General features: G+C 43.6%; 1 long non-coding RNA gene across 1 annotated transcript; it reads left to right on the top strand.

The window, feature by feature from the left end:
* The first annotated feature begins 465 nt into the window (after positions 1 to 465).
* Positions 466 to 24,907, top strand: LOC120998285. The gene is made up of 3 exons (XR_005778326.1): positions 466 to 556; positions 8,731 to 8,736; positions 24,891 to 24,907. It is a non-coding gene; the product is annotated as an uncharacterized LOC120998285 (long non-coding RNA).
* The last annotated feature ends 645 nt before the right edge of the window (positions 24,908 to 25,552 follow it).

Here is a 25,552-nt window from a genome sequence, read left to right as displayed (position 1 = left end):
TTAGGGAACATATGATTTTTGGTTGCTCTATATTACACTTTTTGTGAGGCAAGGTAACAGAAAAATTGCTGTTTTGGCAACGTTTTTATTTTTTGTTATTTACAATGTTCATCTGACAGGTTAGATCATGTTTTTTTTTTAAAGAGCAGGTTGTTATGGACATGACAATACCAAATATGACTACTTTTTTTGGTTGTTTCTTTCAGTTTTACATAATATAGCTTTTTTTTAAATTATTTTTTAGTGTCTCCATATTCTGAAAGCCATTTTTATTTTAATTTTTTGGGCGATTGTCTTATATAGGGGTTTCTTTTTTTTGGTATGAGATGACGGTTTGATTGGTACTATTTTAGGGTGCATATGACTTTTTGATCGCTTGGTATTACACTTTTTGTGATGTAAGGTGACAAAAATGGCTTTTTTGACACACTTCATTTATTTTTTTTACGGTGTTAGGTCATGTGATATTTTTATAGAGCAGGTTATTACAGATGCGGCAATACCTAATATGTCAACTTTTTTTTTTTCTTCACTTTAGCATAATAATAACAGTTTTGTCTGAGTTTGATTGGTACTATTTTGGAGGGCATACACCTTTTTGATTGCTTGTCATTGCAATTTTTGTGATGTAAGGTGACAAAAAATTGCTTTTTTGGCACTGTTTTTATTTAATGTTTTTACAGAGTCCACCTGAGGGGTTAGTTCATGTGATATTTTTATACTGCAGGTTCTTACAAACGCAGCGATACCTAAAAATATGTATACTTTTTTTAATTTATTTAAGTTTTACACAATAACAGCATTTTTGAAACAAAAGAAAATCATGTTTTAGTCTCTCCATGGTCTGAAAGCCATAGTTTTTTTATTTCAGGTAGGGGCTAATTTTTTGAGGGATGAGGTGACGGTTAGATTGGTACTATTTTGGGGGGCATATGCTTTTTTGATCGCTTGGTGTTGCACTTTTAGTGATGTAAGTTTTTATTAATTTTTGTTTTACAGTGTTCACCTGAGGGGTTAGTTCATGTGATATTTTTATAGAGCCGGTCGATACGGATATGGTGATACCTAATATGTCTACTTTTCTTTTTTTCCCTATTTTTTACAATTTATTTATTTTTACTTTATTTTGGGAAAAGGACACTTTATTTCTTTTTACTTGAAACTTTAAAAAAAAAATTGTAAAACTTTATTTTTCACTCTGGGACTTCAACTTTTGGTGGTCTTATCCTCTTTACAATGCATCACAATACTTCTGTATTGTGATGCATTGGCTGTAAGTGTATTACCAGAGTAATACACTTACAGCCTGCTTCCTGTGAGATCCAGGGGGCTGGATCTCACAGGGTTACATGGAAGGCAGCCACAATGTCTAAGGAAGGCATTGGGCTGCCTTCCCTGCCATTGGGTCCCCATCACAGCAGCACGGGGACCCAATGGCTGCTCCGATCCCCGCACGGACATCGCATATGCCGCAGTCAGCGCTGACCGCGGCACATTAAGGGTTAAGGCTTTGGCATCAGTGTTTTCACTGATGCCAGCGCATACAGCGGGGGTCTGAGTATCAGTGACTGCTGGACCGCGCCGCTGATCGGGCGGGTGCAGCTCCTGCACCTGCCCGATTAGTGCGCAGTAACAGTACGGCGCCGGGCGGCAAGTCACGTCCCGCTGCGCCGTAATATTACAGCGCTGGCCGGGAAGGGGTTAAAAGCGGTCGTCCCATGAAAAATATTCTACATTTTTCAAACCAGCACCTGGATCTGAATATTTTTGTAATTGCATGTAATTAATAATTTAGTATAACCAGATATGCTCAGAAAGCATATATACATATTACTGCTTAATTTACAAGCACAATATATGATTAGAAAAACACCAGTAATATGTGTTGGCTTATAAGCAGTCCGAGGACAGACTTATATAAGCCTTTTTTTGTTATTTTTTTCTTTCTCATTTAAAATAAAACAATATTTGCTTAGAAACCTAAAACTTATAACTGGTTTATTCACAGACACTCAATATGATAAGTATAAAGACTTTTATGATGGGTTAAATGTAGAAGAAAAAAATATCTGAAGAAAAAAAAATGGAAATCTTTCCCAGGATTCAAACATGGGATCTCTACATGCAAAATTAAACACTTACCACCAAGCTATAGCATTACCACATAGAAATCCAAGTTTTTTCTATGCTTACAAGCTATCACATTCTACTGGTGCCGTTATAATCATCTATTGTGTTTGTGAATAAAGCAGTAGTATGTATATTAGCTTTCAGAGCAGATGTCGGTATGGTGAAGCTATAGTACCTAGTGTATATGATATTTACATGTTATCACACAGCTCTAGGATACATATCAGCCCTTAGCATGCCTAGACCTGTCAATTAAGGGGAGGGCGCAGTGTGCAGAAAACAGGGTGTGTTACAAAGCAGTGCTCAAAGGATTCAGCCCCACCTCCTCGTGCTCCAATTTGCTCATTTGCATATGAATAAAAACACAGCTTTCTTTGCAGCTGTTTATCATACAGACAAAAAAAAGGTATTGCTTTAATCAGCATGATGAACTCTACCAGCCAGTATGCCTGGGCTAGGGCTTATGCAAACAAATACATTTTTTTCCATCTCTTTGTTTTTTGTTTTTGCAGACCATATGCGGAACCATTCATTTAAAAAAAAAAAAACTGAAGTTACCCCATGTGCATTCTGTTTCCGTATGTCCACATGTCCGTTCTGCAAAAAAATAGAACATGTCCTATTATTGTCCGCATTACAGACAAGAATAAGACTGTTCTATTAAGTGCCAGCTGTTCCGTTTCACAAAATATGAAATGCACACGGCCGTCATCCATATTTTTTGTGGATCCATGTTATGCAGACTGCAAAATACATACGGTCGTGTGCATGAGCCCTTAATACGGTTGATCCTGGTGACAGAGCTGCTTTAAGCAAACATGTGTACGTAGTTTCTTTGACTGAAAGTTTGTAGATGCAGGATACAAGAAGGGTATGAGAAATTATGTAAGATAATGGACTAAAAAGATGCCTCAAATCGCATGGAAGATAACATGATTGAAAACAGCAACTGAGCAATGATGTGTCAAAAAGCATTGACTGTAAAATGAAGACCTCTCCAGTACATTATTGTAAGGAGCCTTTTCACTGAAGTGTGCGAAATTAGAAAAGGCATTATAGAAGCCATACTTTGAAAGCTAGAGTGATACATTCTCTCTTGTGATGAAATTGCTTTGGATATTTTTACACTCATAAATAACACAAATTTCACCCTGTAGCTGAACCAAAAAAGAAATGAGTAGCATTACTTATGGTGATAGCATCGGTTAGCTGAGACTGTACCTGTATCAGAGACAAAACCAACCTACTGTAGCTGCAGACCGGTAAATGTGTAGTCCAGCTTGATCTGCACTAGAAATATTTGGAGTGGTCTCCATTAAGTTATTGCAGATTTGGAATAGTAAAGTTGTGGATTTGCCTGGGAATAATTTGTCTTAGACATTTCTGATGGGGAGCCAGAGCCGGTTTGGAGTATGGGGGAGGGGATGCTTAGTGAATGGAAACATGCCAATTAAATTCTGTTTGCTAGGGCATCTTATAGATGTCCTAAAACCATGGGCTTTTTATGGTGACGGACGACCTTGAGAAATATACGTTTTGTAGTCTTCAGTGAAGCAAGGAAGAATCTGTTAGTGAAAAACATTGTATATCGGACAACAGATGAGCTCTGTTAGAGTATGATTAAATAGTAATCTACAGTATGTGGACTATGGTGATGGTATATGGGAATATTAAATACTTGCTCCATGTTCTGTGGTTATAGAACTTAGTTATTATATAACTCGCCAAGTGAGACTCAGCAAGCTCCATGATAATTAGAATAGTTTACATTATAATCAATGATTACCTCTGGGAAGAATGTCATCTTATAATCCACTTGATTTTGTCACAGCAGTGCGGTGAGGAAAAGACTGTCAAGCACAGTGCTACAATCAAGGTAATCACTCTCATTAGGGATCAGGATTATAGCACAGAAGAATAATACTGCACTGAATAGTTTGTATTCTCATTATTGTAGAAGACCATCACAGTCTAAAGCCAGTATTACACTGGCGGATTGTTGGCCAGATCATTGGTTATGAGAGTTTGTAGGAACGCTCGTTAGTGATGATCTGGCAGTGTAATACTGCCGCCAATTACCTGATGAACCAACAAACGCTTATTCATTGCGTAATCCAGATATTTAAACATACCTAAAAATCATCGCTTGCCCGCGGCAAATCGTGCTGTTTAATCCCGATCTGCTGCCAGAAAACAACTAGTCAGTATAGGAATGAGCAATGGCATTAGCGATCGCTCCTCACCATACAGAGGAGATCTCTGTATGTAATAGCAGCGGTTTCCTCCGCTGACGAGCAGGCGATTGCCGGGACGTTTACCTCACGACAATTGTCTGCGATATCGCTGTAATACAGCTTTAAGTTTCATCAGCATGGTCCTCCAAGAACCTGGAGAAGACTGAGGATAAGAATAGCTGACAGGATTCACAGAAGAATGTCAGAAATCCAGCGGGTATACATTTATTCTGCACTGTTGTTGTTTGTTTTTTTTTACTTCTCTTTCTTATTCTATTGTGGGTAGGTTCTATATAACTCATATAGCTATTACAGATGTTTTATAAAAAAAAAAAAAAGGAAGAATGAATAGTTTGCTAAATCAATATACTTAGGAAAATAATAGTTTGATGTATAGCATAGACCTAATCACTTACAATGACTGATCTCTTGATCCTGGATTGAATTTGCTATAGACTAGGTCCCTATCACGTCTGGTAAGGCAGGTACCAGACGTGCGGTGCAGAGGAGACCCGGTGCCCTAACACAAGGGAGAGGCAGGAGTGGTGACCCCTAACTCACCTAGCACTGGCACCTGGCTTACCCTTAAATAAGCCCTAGGTAGTGAGTAGGGCAGTGGTAGCACTAGTCCTCACCACTGACACCTAGGATAACAACAGGGAGTGGACAAACAATACAAACACCACATATAATCCCAGAAGGTAGACAACAATCAGTAGGAAACAAACATCCGCCACGGTTATGACATACAAACAATACAGACTTACAAAGTGTATAATGTGAATAGGAAGGTGGATGGTTGAATAGCTTCTGTTTAAGCTATTAATGATGGTTCAAAAATTGGTCATGAGTGCGGGAAGCACTCAAATAAATACAAAATGACGCTATCAGAGTCATGATTGTGATCTGTTATGAATCAGGATTCGTATCCTAGGATCCGAGATTCCCCTATGTCCTAGATCACTGGATGATAAAATAGAATTATAGCATCTTAACCTCTTCAGGACACATGACGTACCGGTACGTCATGATGTCCTGGTACTTAAGGACACATGACGTACCGGTACGTCATGTGTTGTTCCGATCTCTGCCGCCCGGCCGGCTGTGATCGGAACAAGGTGCCTGCTCAAATCATTGAGCAGGCACCTCGGCTAAATGCGCGGGGGGGTCCCGTGACCCCCCAATGTCGGCGATCGCAACAAACCGCAGGTCAATTCAGACCTGCGGTTTGCTGTGCTTTCAGCAGTTTCTGATCCCCGCGGTCCCTGACCGCGGGGATCAGAAACTTTATATGCCTAAAATATATATTTTTTCAACCCCCCCTGCACCCCTGAATGATTTTATAGCGGCGGGAGGTGCAGGGGGTGGGTTGCGGGCGGTGCGGGCGGTGCGGGAGGCGGGCGGTGCGGCAGGCGGGATCGCGATCCCCCGCCCGCCTCCCCTTGAATAATCGTTGGTGGCCAGTGGGTATACCAGGGTGTCAGCACATTGCTGACACCCTGGTATAAACGGCTGACATCTGTGATGCGATGTCAGCTGTTTAACCCTTTCCATACCGCAGTCCGTACGGACAGCGGTATGGAAAAGCAGAGGTTAACATCGGGAGCTCCCTCCCTCTCCTTACCCTTCCCCGTCTGCGCAGTTGTGGCCACAACTGAGCAGACGGGGAAGGTTCCCATGGCAACAGGACGCCTTCTCAGGCATCCTGGTGTCCATGGTGCTGAACAGATCTGTGCTAAAGGCATAGATCTGTTCAGACAAAGTGTAAGTAAAATACAGTACAGTACACTATATATTGTGCTGTACTGTATTATACAGACATCAGACCCACTGGATCTTCAAGAACCAAGTGGGTCTGGGTAAAAAAAAAAGTAAAAAAAGTTAAAAAAAAAGTAAAAATCAAATAACACATTTATCACTGATTAAAAATGAAAAAAATAAAATTCCCTAGACATGTTTGGTATTGCCACGTCCGTAATGACCTGATCTATAAAACGGTCATGTTACTTTACCCTAACAGTGAACGCCATAAAAAAAATAATTAAAAACTATGATGAAATTGAAATTTTGCCCACTTTACTTCCCAAAAAAGGTAATAAAAGTGATCAAAAAAGTCACATGTACGCCAAAATTGTAACAATAAAACCGTCATCTCATCCTGCAAAAATCATACCCTACCCAAGATAATCGCCCAAAAACTGAAAAAACTATGGCTCTTAGACTATGGAAACACTAGAACATGATTTTGTTTTGTTTCATCATACATATTAGGTATCACCGCATCCATATCGACCGGCTCTATAAAAATATCACATGACCTAACCCCTCAGGTGACCACCGTAAAAAAAGGAAAAAAAAACGGTGTAAAAAAAGCAATTTTTTGTCATCTTACGTCACAAAAAGTGTAATAGCAAGCGATCAAAAAGTCATATGCACCCCAAAATAGTGCCAATCAAACCGTCATCTCATTCCGCAATAAATGAGACCCTACTTAAGATAATCGCCCAAAAACTGAAAAAACTATGGCTCTATGGATACACAAAAACTTTTTTTTGTTTTAAAAATGAAATCATTGTCTAAAACTTACATAAATAAAGAAAATTGTATACATATTAGGTATCACTGCGTCCGTGACAACCTGCTCTATAAAATTACCACATCATCTAACCTGTCAGATGAATGTTGTAAATAACAAAAAAAAAAAATGGTGCCAAAAAAGCTATTTCTTGTTACCTTGCCGCACAAAAAGTGTAATATAGAGCAACCAAAAATCATATGTACCCTAAACTAGTACCAACAAAACTGCCACCCTATCCCGTAGTTTCTAAAATAGGGGCACTTTTTTGGAGTTTCTACTCTAGGGGTGCATCAGGGGGGCTTCAAATGGGACATGGTATCAAAAAAAACAGTCCAGCAAAATCTGCCTTCCAAAAACCGTATGGCATTCCTTTCCTTCTGCGCCCTGCCGTGTGCCCGTGCAGCAGTTTACGACCACATATGGGGTGTTTCTGTAAACTACAGAATCAGGGCCATAAATAAGGAGTTTTGTTTGGCTGTTAACCCTTGCTTTGTAACTGGAAAAAAAATATTAAAATGGAAAATCTGCCAAAAAAGTTAAATTTTGAAATTGTATCTCTATTTTCCATTAAATCTTGTGAAACACCTAAAGGGTTAACAAAGTTTGTAAAATCAGTTTTGAATACCTTGAGGGGTGTAGTTTCTTAGATGGGGTCACTTTTATGGAGTTTCTACTCTAGGGGTGCATCAGGGGGGCTTCAAATGGGACATGGTGTAAATAAACCAGTCCAGCAAAATCTGCCTTCCAAAAACCAAACGGCGCACCTTTCACTCTACGCCCCGCTGTGTGGCCGTACAGTAGTTTACGGCCACATATGGGGTGTTTCTGTAAACGGCAGAGTCAGGGAAATAAAGATACAGTCTTTTTTGGTTGTTAACCCTTGCTTTGTTAGTGGAAAAAATGGGTTAAAATGGAAAATTAGGCAAAAAAATGAAATTCGCAAATTTCATCCCCATTTGTCAATAACTCTTGTGCAACACCTAAAGGGTTAACGAAGATTGTAAAATCAGTTTTGAATACCTTGAGGGGTGTAGTTTATAGAATGGGGTCATTTTTGGGTGGTTTCTATTATGTAAGCCTCGCAAAGTGACTTCAGAGCTGTAGTGGTCCCTAAAAATTGGGTTTTTGTAAATTTCTGAAAAATTTCAAGATTTGCTTCTAAACTTCTAAGCCTTGTAACATCCCCAAAAAATAAAATATCATTCCCAAAATAATTCAAACATGAAGTAGACATATGGGTAATGTAAAGTCATCACAATTTTTGGGGTATTACTATGTATTACAGAAGTAGAGAAACTGAAACTTTGAGATTTGCTAAATTTTCAAAATTTTTGGTAAATTAGGTATTTTTTTATGCAAAAAAAATAATTTTTTTGACTTCATTTTACCAGTGTCATGAATTACAATATGTGACGAAAAAACAGTCTCAGAATGGCCTGGATAAGTCAAAGCGTTTTAAAGTTATCACCACTTAAAGTGACACTGGTCAGATTTGCAAAAAATGGCCTGGTCCTTAAGGTGAAATAAGGCTGTGTCCTTAAGGAGGCATATCAAGGGTTAAGCTGTTCACTGTTTGGCTTGAAAGGAGTGCTATGACATCTTCCTACCTCTAATAATCGCTAGAGGCCGGTGTTCTGGTGAATCGCGAAACCGGAAGTGACGTTTGCGTTCCACCAGACCGGAAGTAAGGCTGCGGTGTGCGTTCCTCGGGCCGGAAGTGCCTGAGGAGCGCTGATTTTAAAAGAGCAGATTTTCCCATGTATGCCACTGCCATATCGACCCTGGGAGGAGGCAGTCACGTCAGGAGCTGGGAGTTAAACTGTAAGTGCACTTGAATGTCCCTGGATATTGAAGTAAGGAGTAACACCTTGACTAAGGGTCTCTCTGTATACATCCCTATCTGCATCTAGTGTTTTTTTCTTACTATATATGTTGGATTACAGGTAGCAGCACCTATCATCAAAAATAGGAGCTAGCACGATACCCGGCCCCCACCTGATAACCATCTGGTACCATTTCTTTATCACATCTGCAATACCTATTTGAGACGACGGATGGGATATTGTATATATGGTGATTGTACCATCTATTTAGACATTGCAAAAAGTGTTATCGTATATATCTTGGGATAAACACTTGAAAATGTGTCTTTTTTTTTTTTTGAATTACTGAAATTGAGACCCCCTGAGGAGCCTTTGAATGGGTGAAACGCGTTGGAGAAACTTGCTTTGTGCAACAATTATCCATGCTGTGGCAGTATCGTCTATATGTTAATTGTTTACACTACACTATCACTGTTAGGGTGTTATAGGGAAAGGAGGGAAGGTACGCGGACAGGGAACCCCACCATCAGGGGCGACCCCTGGGCAGAGGTGAGAGAGAGTGTGTACTAGGGAAAGATTTCCCACACCAACCATCCACCTTCCTATTCACATAATACACTTTGTAAGTCTGTATTGTTTGTATGTCATAACCGTGGCGGATGCTATCATACATTAAGAGTAGCCGGCCGGAGGCCTGCACCCTGTGTATGACATCAAGCCACCATTAAGGGGCATTTATTTTAAGTATTAATAATAAAAAGTATATTTTAAAAAGGGTCTGTAAACTAACTTTAGAGAGAAAAATTTGATGAGAGGACCTATAATTTCTCAAAATATAAGTAAATACGTGTTGACATGTGAGATACACCCTCTACATACAGGGGTTTGATTCAGGTATTTGAAATACAGCCATTTTGGGCAAAGAAAAATTTAATCCAGGCCTACACTGGTCCGGACCGTGTGAGATACACCCTCTACATACAGGGGTTTGGTTCAGGCATTTGAAATACAGCCATTTGAAATACAGCCATTTTGGGCAAAGAAATCTTTAGTTTAGGCCTACACTGGTTCAGGCCCTGTGAGATACCCCCTCTACATACAGGAGTTTGATTCAGGCATTTGGAATACAGCCATTTTGTGCAAATAAATCTTTAATTCAGGCCTACACTGATTCAGGCCGTGTGAGATACACCCTCTACATACAGAAGTTTGATTCAGGCATTTGAAATACAGCCATTTTAGGCAAAGAAATCTTTAATTGAGACCTAGTCTGGTTCAGGCCGTGTGAGATACACCCTTTACATACTGTCGTTCTGGTGGCATTCCCATCTGACAGCGGGGGCACAGTGGAAGCACAAGGCGAAGGCAAAGGACAAGGAAGAGGTTGCCAACGTAGGTGGGGCACCGCCAGCACCTCAGAAGGCAGGGTTAGCATGGCCGAAATGTGGAAAAGCTTTGTCAGCACGCCACAACAACCAGCACCACCAACTGATATGGAATGTCTTAGCAGGAGGCAGCATTTCACCAACATGGTGGAGCAGTATGTGTGCACACGCCTACACGTACTGAATGACAGGTCTGCCCCCTTCAACTTCTGGGTCTCCAAATTGGGCACATGGCCTGAGCTTGCCCTTTACGCCTTGGAGGTGCTGGCCTGCCCTGCAGCCAGTGAATTATCTGAACGTGTGTTTAGCACGGCAGGGGGCGTCATCACAGACAAGCGCAGCCGCCTGTCCACAGCCAATGTGAATAAATGAAATGAATCAGGCATGGATCCCTCAAGACTTGTCTATACCTTGTGCAGAATAGACATGTATACAAGCACTAAGCAGCCATTGTTATACTGCAGCGCAATTGCTCATTCTTGTATTTTGGATATTTCACACTCTTTTAGAGTGTACTCTAATTTTAAAAAATTAAATTAAAACCAAAAACCTGTGTTAGCTACCTCGTCCTCCTCCACCGCCGCTTCCACCTACACCGCTACGTCCACCGCCTCCTCAAATTCCTACTCCATATGGAACTCCACCTCATAAATCAATTTTTTTTTATTTATTTGTAAGTATTTTATATCATTTCACTACTTTGTCATTTACATTTTCTGGTGAAATTCACAAATTTTTGGGTGTATAGTACCACTGCTATACCTAGTAGACCAGTAAAAAAAAATACAAAAATTGTCACTTACATTTTCTGGTGAAATAAACAAATTTTGGGGTGTATAGTACCACTGATATACCTAGTAGACAGGTTAAAAAAAAATATTATTGTCATTTACATTTTCAGCTGAAATTCACAAATTTTGGTGTGTATAGTACCACTGCTATACCTAGTAGACCGGTAAAAAAAAAAAAATTGTCATTTACATTTGCGGGTGAAATTCACAAATTTTTGGGTGTATAGTACCATTGCTATACCTAGTAGACAGGTTAAAAAATAAATAAATGTCATTTGCATTTTAGGGTGAAATTCACAAATTTTTGGGTGTATAGTACCACTGCTATACCTAGTAGAGCGGTTAAAAAAGAAAAAAAATGGTCATTTACATTTTAGGGTTAAATTCACCAATTCTTGGGTGTAATATACCCCTCCTCTACCAAGTTGACAGCTTAATACATTTCAATAATTTTTCTGTTACATTCTTGGGTTGACATTATACAATTTTAGACGTGAATAAACACCTGCTATTCATAGGTGACAGGGAATAAAATTTTATATATTATTCAGTAATTAATACGCGCCACATCCTTTCATTCAATGCTTAAACTTTGAAAAGTTGTCACACTTTTACGCTTTAATAATTTCTCCCATATTTCAACTCTATCATTTTAAATTTGAAAAAATTAATCCTACCTTGGATGTAGTCTCTCTTTCTCACTCTCCCTCTCTGGCCTGGAACCCTGATTCCCCGCCACCCGTGATCACCATGGTAGGCGCATAGAAGAACATCGAAAGTTGATAGAGCAGATATCAAATTGGATCGTGAACATCACGGAGACGTGCGACATGGTGGGGCAGTAAGTGTGCACACGCCTACACGAACTGACTGACAGGGGTCAGCCCCTGCAACTTCTGGGTCTCCAAATTGGGCACATGCCCTGAGCTTGCCCTTTACCCCTTGGAGGTGCTGGCCTGCCCTGCAGCCAGTGTATTGTCTGAACGTGTGTTTAGCATGACTGGAGGGGGTTATCACAGGTTATATTTCCCAATGTTTTGGGGTGTACCCTAATTTTAAAAATAAAATTTAAAACCAAAAAGCAGTGTAGGCTACCTCCTCCTCCTCCACCACTGCTTCCACCTACACCGCCACATCCACCGCCTCCTCAACCTCCTACTCCATATGGACCTTGTCCTCCTAGATCAAAATTATTATTTTTTATTTTTACCTATTTTATGTTATTTAAAGTCATTTCCCTATCCACATTTGTTTGCAGAGCACTTGCCATGCTCTTAACCACATTTTGATGCCATTTGCCATTAGTGCTCAAAAGTTCGGGTCCCCATTGACTTCAATTGGGTTCGGGTTCGGGGGTCAAGTTCGGATCAAGTTCGGGTCGAACTCGAACTTTTTTCTCAAGTTCGGTCGAACCCTTTAAATCCGAACATCCAGGTGTCCGCTCAACTCTAACTGTGAACAGGCACCGTAGGCTAACTCCCATCTCACGTTGGGCTCTAATGGAGTCTATAGGTTGGGGTAACACTCTTGTCTCCACTAGGCTCTCTTTATAGTCTCTCAACACATTGGGTTTCTGTTATTCTTCTGGTCAGGCTTACCCTTGGTCTGCGCACAACCCAGAGGGGTAGCTAAATGTCATCTTACTTCAGGTACAGCTTTGGTTGTCCACTTCTTTAATCTAACCATTCAGTCTGGCTGTGGCATCTGACTTCTTGGGTCTGATACTGGATTTAGCTTTCCTTGGCTGAGAACAAAACTTATGCTGCTCTTCCTTTCCTCTCCTCTTCACACACTCACTAACTTCCCTATCCCACTGCTCTTCATATATATGTGGTGCCAGCACCACCTAGGGGTTATTGGGTATAATTATATTCAAGAGAGCACTAGCCTGTTAGAAGCAAACCCTTATATTTACAGGGCCCCTCTACTGATACGAAGTGGGACACTGTAGTGCCACCACTGGGACCCGCTTATATCTCCAGAACTGAGCCTCAAAGTGAAGGAGAGCACACTCAGCATTTACTGCTGTGGTAGTTCCAAAAACAGCTGAGCGAGCGCACTTGGCTAATTTTGGAGTCCCGTAACGGTGAATGGGAAGCCTACTGATATGCCATCAATTTCTGAGATGGGGATATTCCTTAAATAAAACAATGCAAAAGCAAGTTCAATCAAAAATAGAAAAAAAATCCATTTATGCAGAATATTAGAATTCAACATTTGATCCTAAATTTGGATTAAAATATAACATTTAGTATATAAAAGCAAATAGAATTTCACAAGAACAGAAGAGAAAAACTGAGCTGACATTACTAATGATTAAACTCCTCTGATTAAAAATAAAGTTAGAGTAGCAGATTTTGTGTAAAGATTTTATTTTTGTCCTGAATGTTCTTTACAAGTAAGTTTTATATACTTTGCTATAATCTTCCCATAATCCTGACTCAAGCTGTCCAGGTATTAGCTATTTAGCTCTCACAAACATTGTTCACTAGTCTATTTGCCAGGTGTCTGGAATAAGGAAGTGACACTGCCTTTTAATTTCTAATTATATATGCATACTCCAGTCAGTCACAAGAGGAGGCTTTCTTAATCGCCAATTATGCATTTTTACGAACCAAAATTGTATAATTTTGTCCTATTTTCAAATCTGTATTTGTTAGCATCTCACTCTGGCAGGACTAGCCTGTCCTTCTATTGCATGGTCAGCCACTAATTTGCATGCCTGACATGTACTACTACACTTTACCCTGTCGTGGTCACTGCAGGGGAAATATCCAGCCACATCTTTATCTGGAGATAACAGCTGATTGCGGGAGGTTCCTGAAGCTGGATTAGCAACTGACAACTATTTTATATACTGTAGTTTGTACGGCAGTTTTTAATAGAAAAAAATAGATCTTGTCAATAGTGATGGACGAACATCAATCGGGGCGGTTCACGAACACAATGTGAACGCAATCAAATGTTGCTGCGGGCCCTATTCACTTTAAAGGCAGGCGAACCTGGAATACCTTCATGTCATATTTGCAGCCACCAAATACTTACTAGAAGTGCAAAAATAGTCCCACAACATGGACAGTGACATACCAGATGTATTATTCGAATTTGCGATCTCCATTCATTATTTTTTCAATGCAAAATATTGGCAATGTAATTTTCGCCTATGCGCATGCGCAAAATAGGCGCGACCTACTACAGCAACTGGGTTTCCACCAGACCGAAGTTCGATGCGATCAGAAAAGATGTTTGGCAAAAATTTTCGCGACGTTGAGGAAGAATTTCTGATCACTGTAAGTAATTTGACATTAAAGCAGTGTATTTGATTACCTTTCACATGCATGTTATAACAATCGCTGTATATGCACATCGAGTGTTTAAAAAAAGCACCATTGCGAAAATCCTTAATGATGCAATTTTTTTTTTCGCGGTACACACAACTTCACATTTAATAAGGTCTCATGAGATATTAGTGATTGGTGCACTAAGTACTGTTGTGAGAACTTGCCACTCCAGTACAGACCCCAAAAATTAGCCAATAGGCAGGTACATTAGGCAGTCACAGGAAAAATATGTAACTGTCGACCAGTACAGGCCCCAAAAATTAGCCAATAGGCATTACCTGACAGCAAAGAACTTTGGATTCTGTAGCTGGAGGTACATTAGGCGGTCACAGGATAAATATATAACTGTCGGCCAGTACAGGCCCCAAAAATTAGCCAATAGGCGTTCACCTGACAGCAAGGAACTTTGGATTCAATGGCTGGAGGTACATTAGGCGGTCACAGGATAAAAATGTAACTGTCGGCCAGTACAGGCCCCAAAAATTAGCCAATAGGTGTTCACCTGACAGCAAAGAACTTTGGATTATGTGGCTGGAGGTACATTTGGCGGTCACAGGATAAAAATTTAACTGTCAGCCAGTACAGGCCAGAAAAATGAGGCATTCAACAGACATAAAAGGTATTTTATGGCTTTGTATTTACCTAAGACAGGGACCATGATTTGTTCTGGGTGGTGGCTGATATTTGTGGGCTGTCATGAGGAAATTCAATCAAACATGGTCGACTCGTCACATGTGTTGAATTCCTCCGAGATCCATGCCTCATTCATTTTTAGAAATGTGAGGTAGTCCACACTGTCGTGAGCTAGGCGAGTGCGCTTATCGGTCACGATCCCCCCTGCTGCGCTGAACGTCCTTTTAGACAGGACACAGGACGAGGGGCAAGCCAACAGTTCCATGGCAAATTGTGCCAGCTCTGGCAACAGGTCAAGCCTGCACACCTAGTAGTCCAGGGGTTCATCGCTTCTCAGAGCGTCCACATTGGTCGTTATCACGATGTAGTCGGACACCTGTCGGCCTAGGCGTTCCCTGAGGCTGGAACCAGAGGACGGCTGTCGATGGGTTGGCTGCAAGAATGATCTCATATCCGAAGTGAACAACACATCTTCAAACCGCCCTCTTCTTCCATGCGCTGTTGGATTGGTACCCGCAACTGTTTCTCTGTGAGTGGAAATTCCTCTGCCAGTGCCCGCAAAAGCAGAATGCAGCATTTCTCAAAGCAAGGCCTGGAAGTGCTGCATTCTGACAGCTCTCTGTGATGGTGGTAACATTTTCGCTATCTTGTGTTTGTACCGGGGGTCTAATTACGTTGCCACCCAGTACTGGTCCTTGGCCTTTATGCTTTTTATACGGGGGTCCCTCTTCAAACACTGGAGCATGAAGGGCCCCATTTGCACTAAACTGGAAGCGGTGAAGTGGACTAGCTCCTGCTCATCATCCAGGATAATGTCGTCCTCGTTCTCCTCCACCCATCCACGGACAACACCAGGGATCCCAGATACATTTAAAGCATGTTATTCTTGCTCCTCCTCCACCCCGGCACCATCCTCCTCTGACTCCTCTTCAGACTCCTGTTGATCTCAATGACATGACGCAATGCACGCTCCAGAAAGAAGGCGTAAGGTACACTGTCACTGATGGCGCTCTGGCTGCGACGGACCAGTTTGGTGATCTCATCAAATGGCAGCAGAAGTCTGCATGCGTCGCACATGAGCAGCCACTAGCGCGGTGAAAAAATAACAAGCTCCTCAGAACCTGTCCTGCTGCAGAGTTCGTACAGGTAGTCATTAACTGCACGTTTTTGCTGGAGCAGCCCATCAAGCATATACAAGGTGGAGTTCCATCGTGTCGGGCAGTCACAAATCAGACGTCTGGCAGGCAGGTGGTGTCGCCGCTGAATGTCAGCAAGGCGAGCCATGGCCGTGTAAGATCTTCTGAAATGGCCACAGATTTTCCCGCCATGCCGCAAGATATCCTGGACCCCGGGGTATTTGGCAACGAATCGCTGCACGACTAAGTTCAGGACGTGTGCCATTTTGCCCTGTTTCAGCTAGCTCAGCAGATTGGCACCGTTGTCGCACACCACTTTACCAACTGTCAAATTTAGCGGGGTTAGCCACTGATCTGCCTGTGACCGCAAAGCTGAAAGGAGTGCAGGACCAGTGTGGCTCTTGGCTTCCAGGCACAACAGACGCAGCACAGCATGGCAACGTCTCACCTAGCATGTCAAATAGGTTCTGGGGATCTTGGGGGGCGCAGCGGAAGAGACGATAGCAGCGAAAAAGGAGTCAGCCGAGGAGGAGAGGGAGGATGGAGTAGGAGGAGGAGAAGAAGAGGCAGGCCTGCATGCAATCCGTGGCGGTAACACCAAATCTACATGGGTGCCACGGGTTGAATGCTTGACCGCCGTTAGAAGGTTCACCCAGTGGGCAGTAAAAGTTATGTACCTTCCCTGCCCGTGTTTGCTAGACCACGTGTCTGTGGTCAGATGTATATTGGCACCGATACTGTGTGCCAGAGATACATTCACTTGCCACTGAACGTGGCCATATAGCTCTGGGATGCCCTTCTGGGAGAAATATTTCCTTCCGGGGGCCTTCCATTGCCGTGTGCCAATGGCCACAAATTTTCTAAAGGCCTCCGAGTCCACCAGTTTATATGGCAGTAGTTGGCGGGATAACAGTTCTGACAAGCTAGCGGTCAGCCGTTGGGCAAGAGGGTTATCCAGCTTCGTCATCTTTTTTCACTCGAACATTTGGGGCAAGGAAGCCTGCCTTTTGCCAGATGGACGTGACAATGGCACGGTGGAAGGTGGATTGGAGGATTACTGGGAGGAGAGAGGAGAAGTAGAAGAGGCAGGACGGTGAGCGCCAGGAGTGTGGCTTTGTGGGTTCTGACGGTGTTGCTCTTACTGGGCTCGGTGATGGGAGGCCAGGTGCCTTCTTAAGGCGATCATCCCTAGGTGAGTGTTGGGCTTACCACGACTTATGCGTTGACAGCACAGGCTGCAGATGGCAACACTATTGTCAGCAGTGGACACATAAAAAAAAGCCCACACTGCAGAGCCATGTGCTGGCGTCCTGGGAGCGCCAGATGTGACCGTGCATGGTGGATGTTTCATTCCAGATACATTAGCAGTCTGCTTTTTGCCTCCTGTGCACTGTAAGTTCTGCCTGCTTGTCCTCCCTATCTGCTGCTCCATCTCTCCCTCTGAACTCCCCTCCTCTTCCTCTCTTGTGGGCACCCATATGACGTCCATCGACACGTCATCATCGGATTCGTCACCTTCACCACCACTGACATTAGAGATCTCGGAGTAGGCAGCAACAGTGGGGACTACCCTCCTTGGGCTGATATGGGTATTGTCGTCAGACTGCTGGGTGGCGACAGTTGACACCTCCTCTTCCTGATCCGATACCAAGAATGGCTGCGCATCGGTAAGGTCTTGGAATGTATGGCAAAATAATTCCTTTGACTCAAGCGGAGAGGATATGGTGGTGGTGTCTTTGGGGGTGGACACAGCAGAGAGTGAAGAGGGTGCAGATAGAGAGGATGAGGAGGGTGCAGAAGCGGAAGGCTGAGTGAGCCACTAAACCAAGTCTGGTACGTCCTTTGACGTAATCGCATGCACCTTCTGCAACTTCCCACATGCACACAGGTGCATCTGCCTGACCCCTACCACTCCTGCGGAATGGCCTGCCTTTTCCTCTGCCTGTCATTTTCAAAATGACCCTGTGACAAAAGTCCCTATAGAAGAGCAGTATTTGTGGAAGAAGGTATATTACACCCCTGCCTTAATCAGTTTTTTTGGGGGGCAACTGGTAAATTACACCAGTAGAAATTATTTCTTCAAATAGTGTTTGTCACTCTGTGTAGATGCGGTAACGCAGCAAAACCGCAGACAAATGCTGCACTACCTAAATGCACTATATAGAAAGTATATTGTTGGTATATAAAATCCCTGCTACAATCAGTTTTTTGGGGGGGCAACTGGTATATCACACTAGTAGAAATTATTTCTTCAAATAGTGTTTGTTACTCTGTGTAGATGCGGTAATGCAGCAAAACAACAGACAAATGCTGCACTACCTAAATGCACTATATAGAACGTATATTGTTGGTATATAAAATCCCTGCTACAATCAGTTTTTTGGGGGGGCAACTGGTATATCACACCAGTAGAAATTATTTTTTCAAATAGTGTTTTTCACTGTGTGCAGAGGCGGTAACGCAGCAAAAACGGCTGTATTACCTAAATGCACTATATAGAACGTATATTATTGCTAAATAACACCCCTGCCTCAATCAGGTTTTTTGGGGGACAACTGGTAAATCACACCAGTAGAAATTATTTGTTCCAAAAGCGTTTGGCACTCTTTGTAGCTGCAGAACCGCACACAACTGCTGCACAATACAATTGCACTATATTATACTTTCTATGTTAGAAAGTATATTATAAGTATATTACACCCCTCAGTATATCACACCTATCGATAGCACACCTATACCTTAAAAGGACTTTTGTGGCCCTATTAGCTAGCGATTTGTGGCCCTAACAGTCTGTCCCTGCTCCACACAGCAACCTCTCCCTACACTGGAAAAAGACTGAATGTAAAATGCCGCCCAGATCAGGTTTATTTAGGTAGGGGGTATGTCCATGTGCTGAAATGTCTCAATTTGCTGTTCTGTACCACCTGATGGATGTGTCATGGGTCAAAGTTCTTCACAATTTAAAAGAATATGGCGGGCGCGAATATCGGCATATGTTTGATTGTTCGGAAATTGGAAAAGTTGCTGCTTAAGTTTTTATAATAGCAATTTGCATATACTCCAGAATGTTATGAAGAGTGATCAGATGAATTGCATAGTCCTTCTTTGCCATGAAAATTAACTTAATCCCAAAAAAACTTTCCACTGCATTTCATTGCTGTCATTAAAGGACCTGCTGAGATCATTTCAGTAATCATCTTGTTAAGTCAGGTGAGAATGTTGACGAGCACAAGGCTAGAGATCATTATGTCAGGCTGAATGGGTTAAAATGGCAGACTTGACATGTTAAAAGGAGGGTGATGCTTGAAATCATTGTTCTTCCATTGTTAACCATGGTGACCTGCAAAGAAACACGTGCAGCCATCATTGCGTTGCATAAAAATGGCTTCACAGGCAAGGATATTGTGGCTACTAAGATTGCACCTCAATCAACAATTTATAGGATCATCAAGAACTTCAAGGAAAGAGGTTCAATTCTTGTTAAGAAGGCTTCAGGGCATCCAAGAAAGTCCAGCAAGCGCCAGGATCGTCTCCTAAAGAGGATTCAGCTGCGGGATCGGAGTGCCACCAGTGCAGAACTTGCTTAGGAATGGCAGCAGGCAGGTGTGAGTGCATCTGCACGCATTGTGAGGCGAAGACTTTTGGAAGATGGCCTGGTGTCAAGAAGGGCAGCAAAGAAGCCACTTCTATCCAAAAAAAACATCAGGGACAGATTGATCTTCTGCAGAAAGTATGGTGAATGGACAGCTGAGGACTGGGGCAAAGTCATATTCTCCGATGAAGCCTCTTTCCGATTGTTTGGGGCATCTGGAAAAAGGCTTGTCCGGAGAAGAAAAGGTGAGCGCTACCATCAGTCCTGTGTCATGCCAACAGTAAAGCATCCTGAGACCATTTATGTGTGGGGTTGCTTCTCATCCAAGGGAGTGGGCTCACTCACAATTTTGCCCAAAAACACAGCCATGAATAAAGAATGGTACCAAAACACCCTCCAACAGCAACTTCTTCCAACAATCCAACAACAGTTTGGTGAAGAACAATGCATTTTCCAGCACGATGGAGCACCGTGCCGTAAGGCAAAAGTGATAACTAAGTGACTCGGGGACTAAAACGTTGACATTTTGGGTCCATGGCCTGGAAACTCCCCAGATCTTAATCCCATTGAGAACTTGTGGTCAATCCTAAAGAGGCGGGTGGACAAACAAAAACCCACTAATTCTGACAAACTCCAAGAAGTGATTATGAAAGAATGGCTTGCTATCAGTCAGGAATTGGCCCAGAAGTTGATTGAGAGCATGCCCAGTCGAATTGCAGAGGTCCTGAAAAAGAAGGGCCAACACTGCAAATACTGACTCTTTGCATAAATGTCATGTAATTGTTGATAAAAGCCTTTGAAACGTATGAAGTGCGTGTAATTATATTTCACTACATAACAGAAACAACTGAAACAAAGATCTAAAAGCAGTTTAGCAGCAAACTTTGTGAAAACTAATATTTTTCTCATTCTCAAAACTTTTGGCCACGACTGTAGAATGCCACTTCATCTTTCTTTAGCCTTTCCACTGTACACTGCTGATCCTGCAGCCTCCTGCAGCCTCTTTGGGTATGTTCACCTGATGCAGAATCTGCATCAGGTTTTTTTGGATGTGTTTTTTTCTGATACATTTTATAACACGCTTTTTGATGCAGTTTTGGTGTGGATTTTCATTAATGCCCATTTTCTAAGGGAATTCTGGACATGCACCCCGCATTATGAATGGCCAGGGCACTTCTGTTTTTCCATGGTGCAGTTTATAAAACCACAAGCTGAAAAAAAGGGGTTGTCCCATCCGGACCCCAGAAGTGAAGGGAGAGCACAATGTGCATTGCCATCCTCTATTATGCTATGAGGGATCTGTAAATAGCTGATCAGTGGCAATTCCGTAGCAGTGAATGGAGATAAGGCTGCACATGCACACTGTTGTGGGGGATCTGTGGATGACACACTGTTATTGGGGGATCTGTGGATGACACACTGTTATTGGGGGATCTGTGGATGACACCCTGTTGTGGGGGATCTGTGGATGACACACTGTTATGGGGGATCTGTGGATGACACACTGTAATGGGGATCTGTGGATGAAACACTGTTATGGGGGATCTGGGGATGACGCTGTTATGGGGGATCTGTGGGTAACACACTGTTATGGGGGATCTGTGGATGACACACTGTTATGGGGGATATGTGGATGATGCTGTTATGGGGGATCTGTGGATGACACACTGTTATGGGGGATATGTGGATGATGCTGTTATGGGGATCTGTGGATGACACACTGTTATGGGAATATAAGGATGATGCTGTTATGGGGGATCTGTGGATGACACACTTTTATGGGGGATCTGTGGATGACACACTGTTATGGGGGATATGTGGATGATTCTGTTATGGGGGATCTGTGGATGACACACTGTTATGGGGATCTGTGGATGACACACTGTTATGGGAGATCTCTGGATAGTGCCATCCACAGATCCCCCGTAACAGTGTCATCCACAGATACCCCAGAACAGTGTCATCCACAGATCCCCCATAACAGTGTCTTCCACAGATCCCCCATAACAGTGTGTCATCCACAGATACACAGGGAGCACATATAGGGGACACAGGAGCCACAGGGAGCACATATAGGGGACACAGGAGCCACAGGGAGCACACACAACTCACACAGGGATCACAGAAGGCACACAGAGTACGTACAGGGAGCGCGCACAGGAGGCACGCACAGGGAGAGCACACAGGGGTGGCAGGGAGTGTTCACAAGGGTCGCAGGGAGTGCACACAGGGGTCACACAGAGCGCATACAGGGGTTGCAGGGAGCGCACACAGGGGTCGCAGGGAGTGCACACAGGGGTCGCAGGGAGCGCACACAGGGGTCAAAGGTAGCGCACACAGGGGTCGCAGGGAGCGCACAGGGGGCACAGGCAGCACACACAGGGGTCTCAGGGAGCGCACACAGGGGGCACAGGGTGCTCACACAGGGGACCCAGGGTGCTCACAGAGGGGGCACAGGAAGTTCACAGAGGAGACACAGGGAGCTCACAGAGGGAACTCATAGATCAGTGACCATCAGTACTTGGGGGGAGTGCAGGGCTGCTACAATGAAAGCGTGACCCCAGCAGCCCTGCACCCCCTTACTCCACAGACACTGCTGCATGCCTTTTACACCATAGACTTACCAGCTGGAGAGGGAACAGGCCAGGTGCTATGATAAGAGGGTCCTGGGAGCTCCTGCAGTCCAGCAGCTGAGGTCAGAGCCTGGGGGTCGGATGCAGTAGAAGGCCCAGTCATCCAAGTCTGGTTTGGGCCTTGCAGCCTGGAGCAAGCGTAGGCAAAGGATAGAGGCGGGGATATGTTAGCTCCACCCACACAGAACATCCGATGTCTGTGGCAGCAGGATTCTAATGCTGTGCATTCACCAAAGTCTGGTGAGACTGGGAGACTGTGCGGGGTGGACACTAGCGGAGCCCAGCATGTTAGAGTGCCAGTCAGGGAGCAGGGGGAGGAAAAAAATCGCCCTGTTTGCCCCCCCACGGTAGCCCTGTGTTGAGGTGGCCTAGACAATAAAATATTTTAGTCCTCATCCTAGTTGGGTCCCTTCTGAGTTTGGGCCTCAAAGCAGCCGCTTCCTCTGCTTCCCCTATAGTTACACCCCCGCACACACACACACACTTGGCCGGACCTGTAATGGGAAGCTTAGTTGCCTGCTTCCTGGCCCCAGCTCCCTGTTCCTTCAGCTCCAGGCCTGCGATGCTCAGCTGGGCTCCCTCACTGTAAACACTGCGTGCAGCCAATCACTGGCCATCATGACAAATGGTCACATGACACAGGGGAATCTGGTCACTGCCAAAATGGATGTTTTAAGCGAGAGAGCCCAGCTGAGCACTGCAGGCCGGGAGGAGAAGGAGCGGAGAGTCAGCCCCGGAAAGCAGGCAAGTAAGCTTCTCTTTCCAGGTCCAGCCAAGTGGGGGTTTTGCCAATCCCCCTCCATTCTTGTATAACCTCTTTAAATTCTCTCCCGGAAAGGTATACTCCATAGATGGCCTTTATAATCGTGCAGCTGATCAGCTGATAAACAAGCAATCACTCGACTGTCGGCTGATTTGCATCTTTTATCACAACGAAAGATGCACAATTATTGTCAGCACATTTAATAGAACCGAATGATGGAGGATTGACTTTGGTAGCGATCATTCCTTCCCATTCAATTTCATCTGCCTGTGTAATGGGCTGGTGCAAATGAGGACTGATCTACAGTTTTCTTCTGCTGCATCCAGACCACAAAAAGGTTGTGCACCCCTGTCTTAGACTATCTTCTTAAGCTTGACCTTCTTGGTTATTTGATGGGTGGAGGTGGAGGTGCAGCCATGGCATCTTAGGTAAAGGAAATCCTCATTGTATGGCTCATCATCTCTAAAAAATCTACTAATCTTCATACATTTTATGTAACTATATACAGTCATTTTGGTCTTCTAGTTACATCATTTTTTCAGATGGATTCACATTTTCTAGTTATAACAAATTTATGTATTCATCATTTTATTTAATATAGTAGACAATATTGCTTTCAGTAAAATATCACTATAAGCTTTAAATAATTCATCATTCCCTATAAATAATATAATTCCCATCATATGCTCCATGTAAATTCCTGATTATGGTGACCATGTGTGTCACTGCAGAGAGACCATTTGTAAATAAATTATGTTCTGTCATGCCTTGCATACAGTATGATCAGAATGGGAATTAGTAACATCAATTAAATGAGCTCAATTTACTGGCCAATATTTATTAATTCAATTGCTGCATTTAGGGATAGAGAAAATGATCCAGTTTTAAAATAATTATGTACATATGAGTTATGGGTAACATTACTTTATTATAAAATACAGTTATCAAGCAAGAGTTCAGGTTTTAGCATATACCGTATTTTTCGCCCTATAAGACGCACCGGCCCATAAGACGCACCTAGGTTTTTGGGGAGGAAAATAAGAAAAAAAATATTTTTAACCAAAAGGTGTGCTGTGTGTTTGGTGGGTTTGGAACTAATGGTGGTCTGTGTATGGCACTATTACTGGGGATCTGTGGATGACGGACACTGTTATGGGGGATCTGTGGATGACGGACACTGTTATGGGGGGGATCTGTGGATGACGGACACTGTTATGGGGGGATCTGTGGATGACGGACACTGTTATGGGGGGGATCTGTGGATGACGGAAACTGTTATGGGGGGATCTGTGACAGACACTGTTATGGGGGGGAATCTGTGGCTGGCACTGTTACAGGGGGATCTGTGGCTGGCACTGTTACAGGGGGATCTGTGGCTGGCGCTGTTACAGGGGGATCTGTGACTGGCACTGTTACAGGGGGGGATCTGTGGATGGCACTGTTACAGGGGGGGATCTGTGGATGGCACTGTTACAGGGGGGGATCTGTGGATGGCACTGTTACAGGGGGGGGGGATCTGTGGATGGCACTGTTACAGGGGGGATCTGTGGATGGCACTGTTATGGGCTGGGGGGATCTGTGGGTGGCACTGTTATATATGTGCCATCCACAGACCCCCCAGCCCATAACAGTGCCATCCACAGACCCCCCCAGCCCATAACAGTGCCATCCACAGATCCCCCCCCCCCGCCGCCGCTCCAGTATACTAATATAAGATGTCTTATTCAACTAATAGTTATTAAACATGCCCCCTCACTCCAAGAGTTCAGGTTTTAGCATATACCGTATTTTTCGCCCTATAAGACGCACCGGCCCATAAGACGCACCTAGGTTTTTGGGGAGGAAAATAAGAAAAAATATATTTTTAACCAAAAGGTGTGCTGTGTGTTTGGTGGGTTTGGAACTAATGGTGGTCTGTGGATGGCACTATTACTGGGGATCTGTGGATGACGGACACTGTTATGGGGGATCTGTGGATGACGGACACTGTTATGGGGGGGATCTGTGGATGACGGACACTGTTATGGGGGGATCTGTGGATGACGGACACTGTTATGGGGGGGATCTGTGGATGACGGACACTGTTATGGGGGGATCTGTGACAGACACTGTTATGGGGGGGAATCTGTGGCTGGCACTGTTACAGGGGGATCTGTGGCTGGCACTGTTACAGGGGGATCTGTGGCTGGCGCTGTTACAGGGGGATCTGTGACTGGCACTGTTACAGGGGGGGATCTGTGGATGGCACTGTTACAGGGGGGGATCTGTGGATGGCACTGTTACAGGGGGGAAATCTGTGGATGGCACTGTTACAGGGGGGATCTGTGGATGGCACTGTTATGGGCTGGGGGGATCTGTGGGTGGCACTGTTATATATGTGCCATCCACAGACCCCCCAGCCCATAACAGTGCCATCCACAGAACCCCCCAGCCCATAACAGTGCCATCCATAGATCCCCCCCCCGCCGCCGCCGCTCCAGTATACTAATATAAGATGTCTTATTCAACTAATA

The sequence above is a fragment of the Bufo bufo genome, chromosome 4, assembly GCF_905171765.1.
Source record: "Bufo bufo chromosome 4, aBufBuf1.1, whole genome shotgun sequence".
Taxonomy (NCBI): Eukaryota; Metazoa; Chordata; class Amphibia; order Anura; family Bufonidae; genus Bufo; species Bufo bufo.
This window is presented reverse-complemented; position numbering and strand designations above follow the sequence as displayed.